General features: G+C 38.8%; 5 non-coding genes across 5 annotated transcripts; all 5 read right to left on the bottom strand.

Annotated features, from left to right (window-relative positions):
* Nucleotides 1-112: 112 nt before the first annotated feature.
* On the bottom strand, nt 113-185 carry trnav-uac. The gene has a single exon. It is a non-coding gene; the product is annotated as a tRNA-Val (tRNA).
* Nucleotides 186-962: 777 nt separating this feature from the next.
* Nucleotides 963-1,035, bottom strand: trnav-uac. Its single transcript has one exon. It is a non-coding gene; the product is annotated as a tRNA-Val (tRNA).
* A 778-nt stretch (nt 1,036-1,813) lies between these two features.
* trnav-uac lies at nt 1,814-1,886 on the bottom strand. Its single transcript has one exon. It is a non-coding gene; the product is annotated as a tRNA-Val (tRNA).
* Nucleotides 1,887-2,663: 777 nt separating this feature from the next.
* trnav-uac lies at nt 2,664-2,736 on the bottom strand. The gene has a single exon. It is a non-coding gene; the product is annotated as a tRNA-Val (tRNA).
* Nucleotides 2,737-3,515: 779 nt separating this feature from the next.
* Nucleotides 3,516-3,588, bottom strand: trnav-uac. Its single transcript has one exon. It is a non-coding gene; the product is annotated as a tRNA-Val (tRNA).
* Between the last annotated feature and the right edge of the window lie 17,007 nt (nt 3,589-20,595).

The raw sequence follows: 20,595 nt of genomic DNA, 5'->3' as shown, positions 1-20,595 counted from the left end.
ATTGAATTTCTACAAAGTCGCTCAGATTTAGTTGTTGGTCTTCTTTGGTTGTTGGCAACTGAGCTTCTGTTTTTGGCCATTTCTGATTGTGAGAAAAGCTACCAGTGAAGCTTGGTTTCACTGGGGATTGAACCCAGGACCTTCTGCGTGTAAAGCAGACGTGATAACCACTACACTATGAAACCATTGCATGTGGAGCTGGTGAGCATTGGTTGCCAGATTTTTACTTTCTAATCACCGCCGATACCACTGTTTGAAAGGTACTACTTTCATTCCAAACAATTAAAAAAATCAACAATTAAAAATTGACAATTTGCTTGTTCATTTCTTTACTTAATTTTCACCTTTTTATCCTGTGTTGTAGGAGAACCATCAAGCAAAATCGGCATCAATGTGCTAATACTGTCCATGCTCAATAGCAGTTTCAAAGCCCCCCCATACATATCTGGACTATTTTCTGAGGGTTATAGATTGGAAAGGCAGTCTCAAGTTTTGTTTTCTAGTCAAAACCAACAAATAAACAATTTTTTACTAATTTTCTCTACTTCATTTTAACCCTTTTTTTCTAAGATGTAGAAGAGCCACCAGGCATGGACTGCATCAATGTGCTAATCTTGTCCATACTCAATAGGAGTTTTGAAGCCACCCACTTTCTATCTGGGCTATTCCAGAGGGTTTTTGATAAGGAAGCCGGCATTCCCAAGTGCCTCACAACATGATGGTTAAGTTGCCAAAACAGTGCAAAAGCGCAGCTTTTTATCACATTATTGGTTTTTGAGCGGGTAACTTGATTTTATGTATTTTCCCAGCCTGACAAATGCCAGGTTTGTTTTCTTTTATAATCTACTCTATTGAATTTCTACAAAGTCGCTCAGATTTAGTTGTTGGTCTTCTTTGGTTGTTGGCAACTGAGCTTCTGTTTTTGGCCATTTCTGATTGTGAGAAAAGCTACCAGTGAAGCTTGGTTTCACTGGGGATTGAACCCAGGACCTTCTGCGTGTAAAGCAGACGTGATAACCACTACACTATGAAACCATTGCATGTGGAGCTGGTGAGCATTGGTTGCCAGATTTTTACTTTCTAATCACCGCCGATACCACTGTTTGAAAGGTACTACTTTCATTCCAAACAATTAAAAAAATCAACAATTAAAAATTGACAATTTGCTTGTTCATTTCTTTACTTAATTTTCACCTTTTTATCCTGTGTTGTAGGAGAACCATCAAGCAAAATCGGCATCAATGTGCTAATACTGTCCATGCTCAATAGCAGTTTCAAAGCCCCCCCATACATATCTGGACTATTTTCTGAGGGTTATAGATTGGAAAGGCAGTCTCAAGTTTTGTTTTCTAGTCAAAACCAACAAATAAACAATTTTTTACTAATTTTCTCTACTTCATTTTAACCCTTTTTTTCTAAGATGTAGAAGAGCCACCAGGCATGGACTGCATCAATGTGCTAATCTTGTCCATACTCAATAGGAGTTTTGAAGCCACCCACTTTCTATCTGGGCTATTCCAGAGGGTTTTTGATAAGGAAGCCGGCATTCCCAAGTGCCTCACAACATGATGGTTAAGTTGCCAAAACAGTGCAAAAGCGCAGCTTTTTATCACATTATTGGTTTTTGAGCGGGTAACTTGATTTTATGTATTTTCCCAGCCTGACAAATGCCAGGTTTGTTTTCTTTTATAATCTACTCTATTGAATTTCTACAAAGTCGCTCAGATTTAGTTGTTGGTCTTCTTTGGTTGTTGGCAACTGAGCTTCTGTTTTTGGCCATTTCTGATTGTGAGAAAAGCTACCAGTGAAGCTATGGTTTCACTGGGGATTGAACCCAGGACCTTCTGCGTGTAAAGCAGACGTGATAACCACTACACTATGAAACCATTGCATGTGGAGCTGGTGAGCATTGGTTGCCAGATTTTTACTTTCTAATCACCGCCGATACCACTGTTTGAAAGGTACTACTTTCATTCCAAACAATTAAAAAAATCAACAATTAAAAATTGACAATTTGCTTGTTCATTTCTTTACTTAATTTTCACCTTTTTATCCTGTGTTGTAGGAGAACCATCAAGCAAAATCGGCATCAATGTGCTAATACTGTCCATGCTCAATAGCAGTTTCAAAGCCCCCCCATACATATCTGGACTATTTTCTGAGGGTTATAGATTGGAAAGGCAGTCTCAAGTTTTGTTTTCTAGTCAAAACCAACAAATAAACAATTTTTTACTAATTTTCTCTACTTCATTTTAACCCTTTTTTTCTAAGATGTAGAAGAGCCACCAGGCATGGACTGCATCAATGTGCTAATCTTGTCCATACTCAATAGGAGTTTTGAAGCCACCCACTTTCTATCTGGGCTATTCCAGAGGGTTTTTGATAAGGAAGCCGGCATTCCCAAGTGCCTCACAACATGATGGTTAAGTTGCCAAAACAGTGCAAAAGCGCAGCTTTTTATCACATTATTGGTTTTTGAGCGGGTAACTTGATTTTATGTATTTTCCCAGCCTGACAAATGCCAGGTTTGTTTTCTTTTATAATCTACTCTATTGAATTTCTACAAAGTCGCTCAGATTTAGTTGTTGGTCTTCTTTGGTTGTTGGCAACTGAGCTTCTGTTTTTGGCCATTTCTGATTGTGAGAAAAGCTACCAGTGAAGCTTGGTTTCACTGGGGATTGAACCCAGGACCTTCTGCGTGTAAAGCAGACGTGATAACCACTACACTATGAAACCATTGCATGTGGAGCTGGTGAGCATTGGTTGCCAGATTTTTACTTTCTAATCACCGCCGATACCACTGTTTGAAAGGTACTACTTTCATTCCAAACAATTAAAAAAATCAACAATTAAAAATTGACAATTTGCTTGTTCATTTCTTTACTTAATTTTCACCTTTTTATCCTGTGTTGTAGGAGAACCATCAAGCAAAATCGGCATCAATGTGCTAATACTGTCCATGCTCAATAGCAGTTTCAAAGCCCCCCCATACATATCTGGACTATTTTCTGAGGGTTATAGATTGGAAAGGCAGTCTCAAGTTTTGTTTTCTAGTCAAAACCAACAAATAAACAATTTTTTACTAATTTTCTCTACTTCATTTTAACCCTTTTTTTCTAAGATGTAGAAGAGCCACCAGGCATGGACTGCATCAATGTGCTAATCTTGTCCATACTCAATAGGAGTTTTGAAGCCACCCACTTTCTATCTGGGCTATTCCAGAGGGTTTTTGATAAGGAAGCCGGCAGTCCCAAGTGCCTCACAACATGATGGTTAAGTTGCCAAAACAGTGGAAAAGGGCAGCGTTCTTTGATATTATTGGCTTTAAAGTGGGTTATTTTATTTTATGTATATTCCCAGCCTGACAAAAGCCAGGTTAGTTTTCTTTTATATTGTACTCTATTGAATTTCTACAAAGACACTCAGCTTTAGTTGTTGGTCTTCTTTGGTTGTTGGTAACTGAGCTTCTTTTTTGTGGCCATTTCTGATGGCTTATTGTGAGAATTGCTATGGTATGGTTTCACTGGGGATTGAACCCAGGACCTTCTGCGTGTAAAGCAGACGTGATAACCACTAGACTATAAAACCATTGCATGTGATTCTGGTGAGCATTGAGTGCCAGATTGCCGGTAAACTTTTCTAGTACAAGGGAGTTAAATGAATGGGTGGCTAGCCCTTAGTTCACCAGATTCAAACACTGAATTCAAGGCTTTTCATCATCCATAAGTATAACAGCTTCATCCTCTCTGTCTGAGACACCCTGCAATGACATCATTTGATAACAGGCTCATCTTTTGAAGCACATGCATATGTGGACTGAGTCAGCCCTTTCATTCTGGTGCATAATAAGCAAATGTTGCTCATTATGTGAAGGTATGACAACACAAGTGGGCTCCTGTTAAGGGGGATACAGACAGGGTCTGACTGGTCTGGTCCTCATGACTCCCATGACCCAGGTTGTCCCTACCCCTCCTGATTTTGGCATAGAGAAGGTAAACATGCATCCGGCCTCCCCTATCCTTTTATAGACCCGTGGACAGTTGGGGCAGGCAAGCTTCTATAAAATTCTAAACCTGAGAGTCAGAAGATGACAGTGTAAGGTTACAAGCAGAAGATCTCAACCTGAACCCAACCACAACCCACCAATCATACCAAACCCACCCAACCCAGCGGAACCGATGGGTATCAGACTGGCTCCCACATCGTTAGTGCGCAAGGGTGGGAGGAGGGATGGTTTGCATTCGATTTGAGGCTTCAGATGGAGCTTGCATCTGGGGTGGGGCCCTAAGGTTGCAGCCCCAGTTGGCTCCACATATCCCAGTCTGACACTGGATACAGCACATAATAAACAGATATTCTTCAGAAAGTGCTATTGTTTCCCCCATTCGCAGTGCACACTTTGTTGTCTATACATATATGGAGAGAGGAAAAACATATACAAATAGATATAAATATAGACCGATTATGTCACTTTCGGTTTATAATGACAGCACTTCCTGTTTTACTCCTTTTTTTTCTGATCATGCCTACTTCCGATGATGTTTCTTCCAGTTTACAATGACAGCACTTCCTGATTCTTGATGGTCAGCGGGTCGAGGGTCCTTATTGCGGATAAGGTACTTGTGGGTAGGGTCAGGTAGCAGATCCAAGTGGGTAAGAATGTGGGTTGCAGGTCCGTGTTGCAGGTTGCGGGTACGGGTTCCAAAAAATGGACCCGTGCAGGACTCTACCATGAGCAGGTCCGGACTGAGAATTAAAATAGGCCCTGGCATTTCAGGCACAAAGAGGCCCAATCAGCCCACAAAGAGGCCCAAACAGATCCCACCAGCCCACTAAATACTGACTTTCTATGGGATCTTATAGCAGCCCTTCTGGCATTTGCCAGAACCCACAGATTGCCAGTCCGGGCCTGACCATGAGTGTCCCCTTGGATTAACCTAGATTATTAAAAGGAAAGCACATGTGCTTCGACTCTTATGGTCTTCCCACTTGCTGGAGGGTGTGGGGTGCAGTCCCAGACTGGCAATCTGTGGGTTCTGGCAAATACCAGAGGGGCTGCTCTAAGATGCCATAGAAAGTCACTATTTAGTGCAATGGTGGGGCATTGTTTGGACATCTGTGTGCTTGGAATGCCAGGGCCTATCTTGACTCCCAGTCCAGACCTGGTGGGATGTTTGCTTAAGGACCTGGAACAAAGCTAGGTTCAATCTAGGAAGAAAAAAGATTTGTAAAAGCTCACTGTAGGATTGAGATACAGGAGCAGGCAGTTAGTAGAGCAGCTACATCTATATCAAGGAGGCTCAAGCAGTCAGGCTCAGAAATGGATAGATTCCTGCATTTTGACTTGCCTAGAATTTGCACCAAGGAAGTCAGTAGTAAATCTGTGTTCCTTGAACACTACATTGATTATTATTGTATGTAAAGCATTTGCTGTTTTATGATCTTGTACATTATCATGTGTATGATCCTTTATGATCTAAATCAGCACCCACCAGTGTATATAAACTGCCAAATATTGTTTCATTTTTTTAAAGATTCACTGGTACCCAAGATATTTGAAAGATCTGTTTTGTGTTGGAATTCATTGTGATTAACCCTTCCTCCAACAGTGAGAGCCCACCTAAGAAGAAAAAGTCCATGCAGGCAATTTCTCACCATAGCAGGACTAGACCACGTTGGAAATACCAATGCTCAGCTTTACCAGAATGTCTACATTTATTGCCTTCCTAACCTTATTGGTTCTTTGTCAAGTTTTAAATGAACAAAGTCTATAATTATTATTTTTGTATTCATATGAAAAATTGGTAAAACGATCAAAACGTAGGGTCCATCTATACTGTTATCATTAGGGTCTTGCATTCATACAGCTTCTCAGCAGCCAATTAAATAACCTACTTAGCCTCTAGGTTTCAGTGATGCTCTTTTCCATCCTCATATTATCGTCATCTCCACACACAATATCCCACTAGGAAACTATACAGCAAATTGATTTCTCCTTTCCAGAATGCTGGAAACTATAGCAACATAACCAATCCACGCACCCTAGCAAGGACAGAACAAACAAGCTCTGAGAACTGGAAAACAAGCAAAAAATAAAAGAGCATCCCTTATATACAGTATAACGTGCAATGTGAGAAGCAGCTGAAATTTGCTTAATAGATTTAGAGAGGATTTTGGTTGTATTTAGAGCATTACCTGAAGATATACCTTTTCCATTGTTTAATTCATCCTGCAGAAAGGGTTCATTTGTGTCCATGCTTTTAATCAGATTGATTTTTGTGTTCGTTTGACGCTGGCAGTGATAGTAAAATGAATATTACTATTATCCACAGACTGAAATAGAGAAATATTTCCATCACATCTTTCTCTGATTTTGTCAGTACATGTGCAGGTCATACAGCATCATAATTTATCTGTATATTTCCCTAATGGCGCCTACTTAGATTTAAAGCTTTTGCTAAACTTTATTTCAGGTAGTTCCCCAGGGAGTATTGGCCAGCTAAGTGTTGGCTCTGGTTTACGGTTTGGTGGGGGAGTTGATTCCTTTTTCCTGGGTCAAAGTATTTTGCTGGCAGTTCAGTATTTGGCCAGGGATGTAAGGATTTACTAGTCTTTAGTTCAGAGACAGACATGGAGATTAGTCGCCCGACGACAAATCGCCTCTTCTTTGGGCGACTAATCTCCCCAAACTAGGTACAGGGGGTTGTAGTCTGCGCTAGCTGGAAAAGGGGGATATCAGCTGCACCGAAAATATGGACCCGCTTGTCCACTTGTAATTAGACGTAAAACTGGATTTGGTGCCCTATGTCACAGAATGGCAACCACCTAAAAATAAAGAAAGCCTCGATAGTGTGTTAACCTTTATATACAAAAGGTAATGTGCGCTCAGAACTACTCACATGGAGTTAGTCAAGTGTTAAATGGTTAGAATCCGTGATCGCTTCAGTGTCTGGTTGAAGTCCGTCTTCTCTGTTGTGTGCCTAGTGGGGAAGAACTTACAATAGTGCAGAGCGGCTGGCGTACGGGAGAGGATAATAAAGTTTTACGCTTACCGGACAAAGAGTATTCAAAGCGCGTTTAGTCCTCTGTGGATAGCGGTCCGATGTTGCAGTCCTCGTGGATGGATTAGCCAGTCAGGTCCACCGTTCTTAGCGAATGTTGCTGGGAGACGAAGTTCAGCAGCAGGCACCGGATCTACGGCGTGTTACTCCCGGAAGTTGGCTCTTGGCTCGTATCAGACGCTTCAGATTATGAAGTTTGTCTCTGCTTATTCTTTTTAGGTATTATCACATTCATGCACATTGAGTCGTAGGATTTTATTGAAAATAAATAAATAAAAACTTTACAGAGCTTTAGTATCACCCATAGCCCAACGCGTTTCGTATCCTGGAATACTTCCAAGTATTCCAGGATACAAACGCGTTGGGCTATGGGCGATAGGGATGTAGCGAACTGCCGATTTGGTGTTCGCGAACGCCGTTCGCGAACACCGGCAAAAAATGTGAACGTTCGCGAACAGTTCGCGAACAGTTCGCTAACTTCGAACACCGCTAAAATCGTTCGATTCGAACGATCGAAGGATTTTAATCGTTCGATCGAAGGATTTTCATTCGAATCGAACGATCGAAGCCATTTGATCGAATGCTTTTCATTGGATCGAATGCTTACAATCGTTTGAACGAATGGAAATCGTTCGATTTTTAGCGGTCGAAGGAATTCGAATGGTCGAATGGTCGAACGATCGAACGCGAACTCAAACTGCGAACGTTCCCAAACGTTCGCGAACATTCGGCGGACGCGAACGGTCGAAGTTCGCGCGAACTAGTTCGCGGGCGAACAGTTCGCTACATCCCTAATGGGCGATACTAAAGTTCTGTAATCCATCCACGAGGACTGCAACATCGGACCGCTATCCACAGAGGACTAAACGGGCTTTGAATACTCTTTGTCCGGTAAGCGTAAAGCTTTATTATCCTCTCTCGTACGCCAGCCGCTCTGCACTATTGTAAGTTCTTCCCCACTAGGCACACAACAGAGAAGACGGACTTCAACCAGACACTGAAGCGATCACGGATTCTAACCATTTAACACTTGACTAACTCCATGTGAGTAGTTCTGAGCGCACATTACCTTTTGTATATAAAGGTTAACACACTATCGAGGCTTTCTTTATTTTTAGGTGGTTGCCATTCTGTGACATAGGGCACCAAATCCAGTTTTAAATCTCCCCAAACTGCCTTTCAGCTGGCTAGAAGGCAGTTCTGGGAGATTAGTGGCCCAAAGAAGAGGCAATTTGAGCCCGAGCTAATCTCTCCAAATCTCCACATGTGTCTCTGCCCAAAAGGGGAAAGCCACCACATGTTCTGTCTCTTTGCTTGAAGAGGTAGTGTATTGAATGACCTGAGGCAGAGGTAGATCTCAGTAGGTTAAGTGAGTGGCAAAAAGTTTTGTAATGGCCCAGTGTAGTAGTGAGAGGCAAGATCATGGCTCCTTACAGGCAGCTCTCACTTGTGCTGCCCATTGATCTTACAGAAGTGATATGTGTATCGGTCTGAATCAGAAGCCATGGGACAATTTGTGATAAGGTAAAGCAGAACAGATTGGAATCTCTGGGCATTTTTTTCAGGGCTACTTTTTTGTTTCCTCAAAATCTAAAACATCTGTTTAGTTGTTGTGTTTCATGGCAAACGTTTGTAGAAATTTTGTAAAAATATTCGCCGATGAGAAATGCAGAGTTTTGCAGCGAATCCACACCTGGCAAAAAATTTCGCTCATCGCTAATGTATAATAGGAATCAGGCAGACCTTTGCATGGAAAAAAACAAGATGATCCATGGATCTGGAGAATCTCAAATATAAAACGCAAATCACTAAAGCAATATGGGCTTGGTTTAATTTACAAAGGTCTAGAGAGGGTGTAAGTATTTTCGTTAAGGAAATTAATGATTTAACCAAAACAAATAAAATGTGTATGGAGATAACAATATGTAAATATATTTATATACTGTATATATTTATACATATATGTATAAATGAATTTATATTATTTATTGGTGAGTGTCTGAAAGTAAAATGATTTGGAACAGACTGATCTTTCTATTGGAGTTATAAAAAGTACAGGTCTCACATGTGCTAACAATACTATGACCAATAAAATATTGTGTATTAGTTACATCATGTGTTTTGGTGGCAAAATCCTTATAGGTGACTTATAGAAAAACCTTGCCCTTGAACGAAGAAGGTGAATATATTACAGTAAATTGTAGAAATTTAAATTTACTGGGTCATGAAAAACTGGGCAGCCTTGATCTGTCTGGTGGCAACACTTTAAAGATTTATAAAATGAAGACAGTTGAACCATTACCCTTCAACCTTCCCTATGGTTTAAATGCTTTAAACACATTTTTTATAATCATTTTTATTTTTACCCTATTGCTTATCTTTGTATTCAATCGGATGACCAACCATAAATGTTTCCCACTGTGTCCTCCTATACAGCAGCGTGAACTTATTGTAACCTTAAATAAATTCATAGCTTTGCACGGTTGTCATACTAATTATGGCAATTTTTCTCATTGAACCAAAGGTCACCTATTAATGTTATTCTTATGCTAATGAAATCTGCTTTATGGGGTGTTCAGCAATGCACAGTATTTCAACTGCCTTAACTATCCATTTATCAGAACCGGCTTCATATTTCTATAACCTTTAATAGTTTGTAAATTGCTCAATTTAACAATTTCTGAAATATTAAATAATTAAGACAACCAGTGTAAAGCAATAAGGTATTCCTTACAGCTATCAAGCAGGTAATCGTGCCCTGCAGATATGTGGGTTGAATATTTACACCAGAAACATAGATCAGACTAAACCAACTCTTCCGAGATTTATTAAGGGGGTTAATTATTAAAAAACAATTCTGGTCTGAGTTTTTTTGAAAAACACTTAAATGTTTGTGATTTATTAAACCCTGATGCTGTTAAAAGTCCTGTGGCTTATGTAGGTATAGTTATGGTCTGTTAATTGAAATAGAATCGACATATACAAAGGAACCAATGGTTGTAGGAAATATCGAAATTGTTATGTTTATGGCCAATTTAAGTTGTACCCTATATCTTAGAGTCTTTGTTATATAGTTGGCACTATCTTCACAATTAGGGTATTATTATTATTAAGGTAATTTTTTTTCTGGTCTGAGTTTTAAAGTGGAAAACACCATTTTTTCCGTGGAAAAAAACTTGACATTTTTGAGATTATTAAACCCAGAGGCTGTTAAAAGTCCGAATTTAAAAGTAATCCTTCTCAAACCTGCTGGAAGATATCCTGATCTGCCCTTGGTTTTGTTCAATAATCTGAAGAATTTGTGGTTTTCAAGTGATAATCTGAAACAGTTGCAATTTTTAGGCATTTAAAAAAAAAGCATCCAAAAAAGTCGGATCCCGCACCAGATTTTTTTGGAGAAAATTTATTGATAAATACAGTAAAAAGGACATGAGAATTTGGTTGGAGTGGTTTTCAGAAAACAGTGAGAAATTTTTGGATTTTAGTAACCAACCCCCTAAAACGTCATTATCTTAAATTCATCCCTTTAACGGTTTGAAGATGTTCTTCAATGAATATTGAGAGTTTTTGGGCGTTTGATGCTGGTTTTCACTTGAAAACTCAATAAATTTGAGTTTTTCAAGTGGCAATTTGAAAATAAAATTGTGCGATTTGAATAGAAACTCAAATTTTTCAAGTTTTTTTATTGCTCTAATTTTTTTTTTAAAAAAATATTATTTTATAAGCCAAATTTGTGCATGGGAGTAGGGTTGAGTTTGTCTCTGGTAAAATATGAGAATAAAAAGGAGTTTTAGTAAGTAAGCCACTAGATTTACTAAAAGTCCACTTAGTGTTCCAGATTTCAAATTTATACTTTTTTTTTTTTTTTTTTTAAGAGCCACTCCATGTGGAGGGGGGAGAAAGCCCAAGGAGGGAGATCTTAAATTTGCCAGCATGCCCCCTCACAGATGAAGTAATGGTCACATATAGCACCTCCTGAAAACATATATATCCTCATATAACCCAGACCTGTTGTACCAACAGTATAAAAACTAGTGATGGTTCAAGGCAATTTTAGCTTTCAAATGAGTCCAAACATGACTGGGTTTGGTGCTCTGTGTATTAGATGTGAATATCTGGGCAGGTCACACAGTATTGATGTTTAGTATCTATGGAATCCATGAGAGAATTAATAACCAATAACCAAGATAAAAATACTTCGAAATTCGAATTTTTTCATCGAATTTGGGTATCCTGCGGTCGAAGTAAAATCGTTCGATCGAACGATTACATTTCAGCGATCGATCTAATGATTTTACTTCGACTTCCAAAAACTTAGAAAAATGCTGTAGAAGGTTCCCATACTTCGGCAGGTTTAATTTGGTGAAGTATTGAAATCGAAGTTTTTTTAAAGAGACAGTACTTTATTGAATGGTCGAATATTCGAATGATTTTACTTCAAATCTAATTTGAAGTTGAAGTCAAAGTTGTAGTATCTTATTCCATGGTCGAAGTATCCAAAAAATTTAGAATTCTTTTACTTCGAAAATTCCCTCGAATTCACTTCGACCCTTGAAAAATCTGCCCCATAATATTGTCTCAATCCTATGTTCCTATAAGGAGTTATGGTAATTATATTCTTGGTCCAGTTCCTGTGTAACAGTGTAACTGTGAGCCTTAACCCTCTGCATGCTGAATGGAAACAATAGTCTGGGTGTGTATGCTGATTTACCCTTGCTGTGCTGGAGAACATGTTGAATCAGTAGGAACTAACTGACTATAGTGAGAGAGTGTTTAATGCATTGGCGTATTGTGAGTTATTACCTGTTAGCGAGAGCAGGGGAATAGTCACATTAGGTTTCTATAGCATTGTTAATGATAAATGGTGGCAGTGAATGAATTTTGTGGGTGTTGGTTGGTATTTGGGGTGCTGTTATGCTAGTCTAACCTGTGAGCAAGGTGGGTGAGAGACTGAGTTAGTGACCCCTGAAAGCCACACCTAGGGGCAGATTTATCAAGGGTCGAAGTGAATTCAAGGGAATTTTCGAAGTAAAAAAAATCAAAATTCTAAGTAATTTTTTGGATACTTCGACCATCGAATAGGATACTACGGGGCACATTTACTAAGCTCGAGTGAAGGATTTGAATGAAAAAACTTTGGATTTCGAAGTATTTTTTTGGGTACTTCGACCATCGAATAGGCTACTACGACCTTCGACTTGATTCGATTCGAGCGATTCAAAGTAAAAATCGTTTGACTATTCGACCATTCAATAGTCGAAGTACTGTTTCTTTAAAAAAAACTTCTAATACATACATAGTTTAAACCTACTGAGGTACAATGTTAGCCTATGGGAACCTTCCCCATCACTTTTCTAAGCTTTTTTTGATCGAAGAAAAATCCTTCGATTGATCGCTTAAAATCGTTCGAATCGTCCGATTCAAAGGATTTTATCGTTCGATCGAACTATTTTTATTCGATCGTTCGATGTTAGGATTTGCGCTAAAATCCTTAGAATTCGAAGGGTTTTACTTCGAGGGTCGAATTTGAGGGTTTATTAACACTCGGTATTCAACCCTTAGTAAATATGCCCCTTCGACTTTTACTTCAAATTCGATTCTAAGTAAAAGAGTTTGAATATTTGACCATTCGAGTACAGTCTCTTTAAAAAAACTTTGACTTCAATACTTTGCCAAATTAAACCTGCTGAAGTGCTATGTTAATTAGACTAAAAAAAACGGACACTTCGATATTTCGAAGTTGAAGTAATTCAATTTGATGGTCGAATTTCGAAGTATTTTCAATTTCGAAATTCGACCCTTGATAAATCTGCACCCTAAAGTCACGTGCGGATGGAAGTACCTTATCCATGACAATGGGTAATAAAATAAATTGTGAATTCTAGAGGTTTCTAGAGGATTTACTTTGGTGTTGGCTCTTTGGGCTCATATTTATTGTTTACCTATAAAACTGTGTAATGATTTTATATGAATATGTAGCCGAATTGTAAAATTCTTTTGTGATAGGATATGTTCTTAAGAATAAGCATCATAAAAACAGATGCTATTTACATGCCATTGAACACTTAACACTCGAATTTGTGTAGTTTTAGAGGTTATTGAAACCACAAAATAACTCATTTTCTCTGAAACTGCAAATGCTATGAAAGTTATTAAATAGAAAAAATATCAATGGATAAAAACACTGAATGATCTGCAAAAAATTGGAAAAGAAATGTTGAGATTTTCAGGTAATAAATCTGAAAACCTCTAAAAGTTTGAATGGTTTAAAAATGTTACAATTAGATCAATGCGGCTCCCGTTGATTTCTATTGGCTGTTTTTACTTGCTGAAGTTTTGCATTAGAGGTTTTGTGGTTTTTAAGCTTAATAAAAACTAACTAATGATCTCAAATTTTTTATTCTTTTAGAGAAATAAAAAAAACACACACATTTTTAGAGAAAATAATATAAATATAGAATAGGGAAATATCAAGCAAAATACACATCAAATGATATCCACTAGTGATGAGAGAATCTGTCCTGTTTTGCAGAAAACTTGTGAAACTGCATAAAAAAATTAGAAAAATTTAGAATGGGTGGTTTTCTTTTTCTTTTTTGTCTCAGTGACTTTTTTTGTCCGAATGCATTAAAGTCAATGGGCATGTTTTATTATGATGACTTTTTTGTCTTGGCGGCAATTTTGTCTTAGCAAATTTTTTGTTGCAGTGAAATTTTTCGAGTGAATATTTGTAGCAGTGTCGCAAAAAAATTTGCAGATGGCGAAATGCAAAATTTGTCTGCCCAAAAACTAGTATCCACCCCCAGTTTATTATCCCATTTTTGGTAACACAACACTGTTCATAATTGTAGCCTTGGCCTGTGTTTAAAGGAAGAAGCAGTCCATGATCAGATGTGTTTTTGTAAGCATTGTTGCTGTCTCTTTGACCTTTTAGGCCACTAATTTGTCTGATTCAGGCTCTGATCACAAGATTGTGGTTGCTGGCAACTTACACTTCACATGGCAATTTAGTAACACCTAGGAAATCAATGTTTGGCTTTATGTGATACTTACTGTACATAACACAATGGCTACACAATTGATCACATATTTTAAGAGATCATTGTATTCAGTGTGAATCCATAGATTTTGAAGGAGATATCTAGTACTCTATTGATTCTGTGTGAAAAAATGTTTTCAACAGTTAAATATTGATGAAAATGTGTTACATGTACGGGCTGATTCACTATGGGTCGAATATTGAGGGTTAATTAACCCTCGATATTTGACTAGGAATTGAAATCCTTCGACTTCGAATATCGAAGTCGAAGGATTTAGCGCAGAAAATTCCATCGAACGATCGAAGGATTATTCCTTCGATCGAACGATTAAATCCTTCAAATCGAACGATTCAAAGGATTTTAATCCAACGATCGAAGGAATATCCTTCTATCAAAAAAACTTAGGCAAGCTTATGGGGACCTTCCCCATAGGCTAACATTGACTTCGGTAGCTTTTATCTGCCGAACTAGGGGGTCGAAGTATTTTTTAAAGAGACAGTACTTCGACTATCGAATGGTCGAATTGTCGAACGATTTTTAGTTCGAATCCTTCGATTCGAAGTCGTAGTCGTAGTCGAAGGTCAAAGTAGCCCATTCGATGGTCGAAGTAGCCCAAAAAAACCTTCGAAATTCAAAGTTTATTTACTTCGAATCCTTCACTCGAATTGAGTGAATCTGCCCCGTAATGTTTTTCTGAGTAAAAGCAATTTGCTTTTGTATACCCAATGTTTAAGGCAGAGTGAAATCATTGAATTTCATGTTATGTCACTTTAATGGGGATGGGCGAATTTGACCCATTTAGTTTGGCCAGAAATTTTTTTAACGCACAGTTTTTCTTTTTTGACGCACAGCACCATAGAAGTCTATGGGCATCATTTCTATGGCGAAACAAGGCAGACAAATTCACCCATCCCTATACTTTAATTAAATAATTTTTGTGTACTGAAACACCTTAAATATATACAAGAGATGTTCTGGTGCAGATACTAAAAGCAAGTACAACTGTTCATTCAGAAATACTGATGAGCGAATGAGTCCCATATGGATTTGCTAAAAATAAGTGAAACTGAAAAATTCACAAAGCACTTTTTTTTTCATGCAAAATGCATTGAAATCAATGGGATATTTTTTTCACTCTGAATGTATTAAAGTCAACGGGCATTTTTTTTATTAAGCTTTTTCCACACACCGAGCACATTAAAGGGATACTGTCATGGTAAAAAAATTTTTTTCCAAAATGCATCAGTTAATAGTGCTGCTCCAGCAGAATTCTGCACTGAAATCCATTTCTCAAAAGAGCAAACAGATTTTTTTATATTCAATTTTGAAATCTGACATGGGGCTAGACATATTGTCAATTTCCCAGCTGCCCCAAGTCATGTGACTTTTAAGAAATGGATTTCAGTGCAGAATTCTGCTGGAGTAGCACTATTAACTGATGCGTTTTGAAAAAAAACATGTTTTCCGATGACAGGATCCCTTTAAAGACAAGGGCTGTTTTTACTCCTTCTCCAAATGCATTGAAGTGAATGGGCATTTTTTTCTGGCAATTTTGTGACAAAACTTTTTTTGTTATTTCCCCAAAACAAATTCACAGATGGTGGAATTTCATCGAGAATCTATGCCTGACAAAATAATTCTCATCATTATTCACAAATAAGTAGACGCTGAATATGTCAGTTGAGTTCCATTCTCAACTGAATACTCCAATCCTTCATTTAACCACAAATTTTCCATAGACCACTCTTCATTTCATCCATCAAGCCTCTATAATTCCTTCTCCTCGACTCTTTCACAAGCTTCTCAATGCCCTCTGCTCTCTCCTCTACCATTCCTCATTTATTCCCAGATGAAGAGATTTTGTTTTCAATTTTCTGTCTTTACTCAAAAGTTAGTATTGTATATACCAGTTAAAAATAAATATCACCTTATCTCAAAAAATAATTGTGTCCTTTTTTTAGTACAGCAATGAAGGGCACATCATTAAAAATTAACACTAATGCCACGAATATTCTCCAAAGGACTAAAAAATCAATTGGTTCGACTGCTGGTTGACTATCAATGAGGGTTATTTTTTGAGATTGACGAATAGACAGAAGCTGTATGATACCCGGGAATGCATGATAACCTTGGGGATGGAATCATGGCCAACTTGCTCATTTATTTTTAATAACAGCTCTGCAGTTATAGATAAACTGCTAGTCTGAGAGGAAATATGTATTTCTCAATGAACCTTTCAGTCACTGTATTACACAGCCCTATGTGTATAAATTATATGTGCCTCTTTCTCACTGAAGAATACTATGTATTTATATTATCAATAACTTCCTGAATGTGCAACAGTTTTTTCCACAAGCCATCACGCATCTCAGCTCCCAAGGACTGAACTGAATATATTCCTAAGGAACTGCACAAACCTCTTAAACATTATTTCATTTCTACTATGTACCATATTACTGTATATGGCTAAAATGACAAAATCCAATTGTCCAATTGTCCACTTGTCCAGTTGAATAAATGCCAGGTACAGCCATAGGTTCAGTAGATACAGTACAGATGGTACCACTGAAGGAATAGCTATGGGAGTGGAAAGTATACACCTTCCAGGTTGCCAGTACTTCTTGTGGTCTTGTTCTGGTTCTGATCTCATACAGTAGACATGGAAAAGGGAGAAAATCTAGTCTTCACTACAGGCAAGCAGAGCCTAATGGAGAGCTACTCACATCTATCCTCTTAGGTGGAACTCACAACTGCTCTTACTAGCTAAAGCTCACTGACTCACTCTCTCCGACTCACACTTCTGGGGCCTTCTTGATCCCAAGTTCAATGGACATACACCCAGATCAACTGCTGCAGGGCACAGAGGAATGACCACCCCAAGTACAAATTTTTACACAAGTTTTTCCCAGCAACAAGGGAAATTACACTCTGGTAGGGAAAATAAGCCATAGGAGCAATTAATTATATGGGTCCCTACATATAAAGACCCATAGAAAAGGGAAAATATACAATTTGTAAATGTAGAGTTTGCTTCTATTTGTATATTACAATAAATGGTGGGTAAAAACTAGATGTTATAAAGGTATGGTTTACATTAACCAGAAAGCTCTGAATTAAGGAAAGGCCTTCACCCATAGGGGCAAATTTACTAACCTCCCAAAATTTGCCAGTGACGGCTTCACTCACAGCACAACACTTCGCCAGAATCGACAGGACAATGCTAATCCTCTAAAATCCAAATTTGTGTCCAGGGTGCCAAAAGCTGGTGAAGTTTCGTTAGCGTTACAGCGACAAGCAAAGAGAAGTTGAGCTAGCGATGCATAATTTGCATACGGCGGGAAGTTAAAGCTGAATGGACGTGTATGTTGCAGCAAATACATTACATTATACAAGCCTGGGGAACCTTAATAAAATAAAATAGAGTTGTTATATTGCCCTACACATGAGCACAGTGTATAGTTTATGTGCCATATGTTAGGAAATGTAGGGGGGAAGCCAGGTACCCTAAAAAAAATTTACGATCTTTTGCAGCCTATCACCCTAAGAAACTGAAAAGTTGCCAGCGTTTTTTGGGATTTAGAAACATTTTGCAATTTATTTTGAGGAACTCCTATCTACTCTATTGCACTTCGCCTGGTCTGAGGTGGTGAAGGCAAGTCTGGCGCAAGAGGTGAAACTAAACAACGTTCCTCTAGGACCATGGTGCTACACACAACATAGAAGTACCAGACAACAGACAAAAAGTGCAAGTGCAAAAATATGCAACTCCTGCAAGACAGGACAGCACAGTGCAGGGACAGGAGAAGACAGTGCACACTCAGCAGATGTAATATGTTAAGTCTATTGTGTCTATATTTAGTGTTCCTTTCTTTGTTACTGTCACGTTGATTTCTGTCTTCCACATTTATGCTCCCTTCCCTTTCTATGTTTTAATCCCCATTATCCCTTTCATCCCTTTTTATCTAGACATATTCACCAACTGAGGAGTACTGCAAAGTAGACAGGACTTGTTGGGGTGCTGGAGTTTGATTAGACCAATGATCCCCAACCAGTAGCTCGTGAGCAACATGTTGCTCCCCAACTCCTTGGATGTTGCTCCCAGTGGCCTCAAAGCAGGAGCTTATTTTTGAATTCCAGGCTTGCAGGCAAGTTTTGGTTGCATAATAACCAGATGTACTGCCAAACAGAGACTCATGTAAGCTGCCAGTCCACATAGGGGCTACCAATAGCCAATCACAGCCCTTATTTGGCAGTGCACCCCCAGGATCTAATGCTTGTGTTGCTCCCCAACTCTTTTTACATCTGAATGTTGCTAACGGGTGAAAAAGGTTGGGGACCCCTGGGTTAGACCATGGGCAGGTTTTGCATAATGGGGTTTGACTGGTGTAGCAAGGCGCGTGGTTGCATATTCTCAGGCTATTTTGTATTTCATTGGGGCCCCAGTATGCTTGCTATCAGAGCCCTCCCCCGAGAGCTGGGATTTTTTGTAGTGAGATGGAGGGAGCCTTGTACCTTGACCAGATAAGTGGAAGACTACCAATGCAGCTTCTGCCTGTTTACTCCTGCATACTATGACACCCTAGGAAGCAACCTCTGACATGCATGTTGATCACATTGGCCTATTTAACTTACAAATCGCACCTGTCAGCGAGCCATTTTACATTGGGCCACCATTAGTGAACAACAACACTCTTCATCAGCTTTTAAGGAACATCCAGTATTTAGCATTATTAAAATTTTGTTGATAAATAAGCATAGACCAATACAGTTTTTTGTCTGACAGTTGTAGGGTGACTTGCTGCATGTACCCATCGCTCCTTGTGCTTAGCCAACAAATGTCCCTAAAGATATGCAGCTGTATCTCAGCCTCTTTCATTATTTCATGGGTCTGATATTTGCCATTTTAATTCACAGACAGTCCATCTCCATTTGTGGTGATAAATGTCTAGTAAATGTACGATTTTTGCAATGACAGGTGTGGCATCAGTTCTTCAGAAAGCTGCATAAGGTATTGACACTTGCCCTATGTAAACATTATGGGAACAGTTTGTTACTGTATGGGACATGAGGACACAGGCAGAACATGGGTGTACACCCTACATGATCTTCATGTAATTCAAATGGAGTTAAGGCAGATCTTGGGTATAGGTTTTACTTGCACCCGCCAACGTTGCACATTGCATCATATACACTAAAGTAGGGATGCACCGAATCCAGGCAGGAGGGAAATTACTTGACTTTTTGTCACAAAACAAGGAGGTACAATTTTTCCCCCCTTTACACCCCTAATTTGCATATGCAAATTAGGACTCGGTTCAGTATTCTGACGAATCTTTCACAAAGAATTCAGGGGTTCGGCCGAATCCAAAATAGGGGATTCGGTGCATCCCTACACTAAAGTTGGTCCAAACAGCATAGCACTGGTGTAGATTAACACAAGTGCTGGTGTCTTGTATATACCATATGAATGAATACAACTCTTCACTACTTAAACCTCCAGTTGATCACTAATGGACCCTTTTTATCTAAATCAAAACTATTAAAGGGCATGTAAAGGCAAAAAAATAAAATCCCATTTTTACTTTCTTTAATGAAAAAGAAACCTATCTCCAATATACTTTAATTAAAAAATGTGTACCGTTTTATAAGAAACCTGACTGTATGCAGTGAAATTCTCCCTTCATTTACTGCTGTGGATAGGAATTGTCAGACGGTCCCTAACTGCTGAGCAGGGAAACAATCATACTTATGAACAGCAGGGGGAGCCCCGCCTTACTTCTCAGCCATGTAGAACTCAAGCAGCTTAGTTTATGACGATCCCTAAGCAGCCCAGACCACACTGAGCATGTGCACAGTCTTAGGGGCACATTTACAAAGCTCGAGTGAAGGATTCGAATTAAAAAAACTTCGAATTTCGAAGTGTTTTTTTGGCTACTTCGACCATCGAATGGGCTACTTCGACCTTCGACTACAACTTCGACTACGAATCAAACGATTCAAACTAAAAATCGTTCGACTATTCGACCATTCGATAATCGAAGTACTGTCTCTTTAAGAAAAACTTCGACCCCCTAGTTCGGCAGCTAAAAGCTACCGAACTCAATGTTAGCCTATGGGGAAGGTCCCCATAGGCTTGCCTGCGTTTTTTTGATCGAAGGATATTCCTTCGATCGTTGGATTAAAATCCTTCGAATCGTTCGATTCGAAGGATTTAATCGTTCGATCGAACTAATAATCCTTCGATCGTTCGATCGCAGGATTTGCGCTAAATCGTTCGACTTCGATATTCGAAGTTGAACGATTTTAGTTCCTGGTCGAATATCGAGGGTTAATTAACCCTCGATATTCGACCCTTAGTAAATCTGCCCCCAAGTCTTGCAAAGATGTATAACAAAGTTACAAGATGGTGACCCCCTTTGGCCAACTTTGAAAGCATAAATCATTTGTTTGATTAGGCTTGTGGTGCAGTAAGTTCATATTTATATTTAATATAC

The sequence above is a fragment of the Xenopus laevis genome, chromosome 6S (assembly GCF_017654675.1).
Source record: "Xenopus laevis strain J_2021 chromosome 6S, Xenopus_laevis_v10.1, whole genome shotgun sequence".
NCBI lineage: Eukaryota > Metazoa > Chordata > Amphibia > Anura > Pipidae > Xenopus > Xenopus laevis.
Note: the sequence above shows the minus strand (reverse complement) of the source record. Positions and strands in the feature narration are given on the sequence as shown.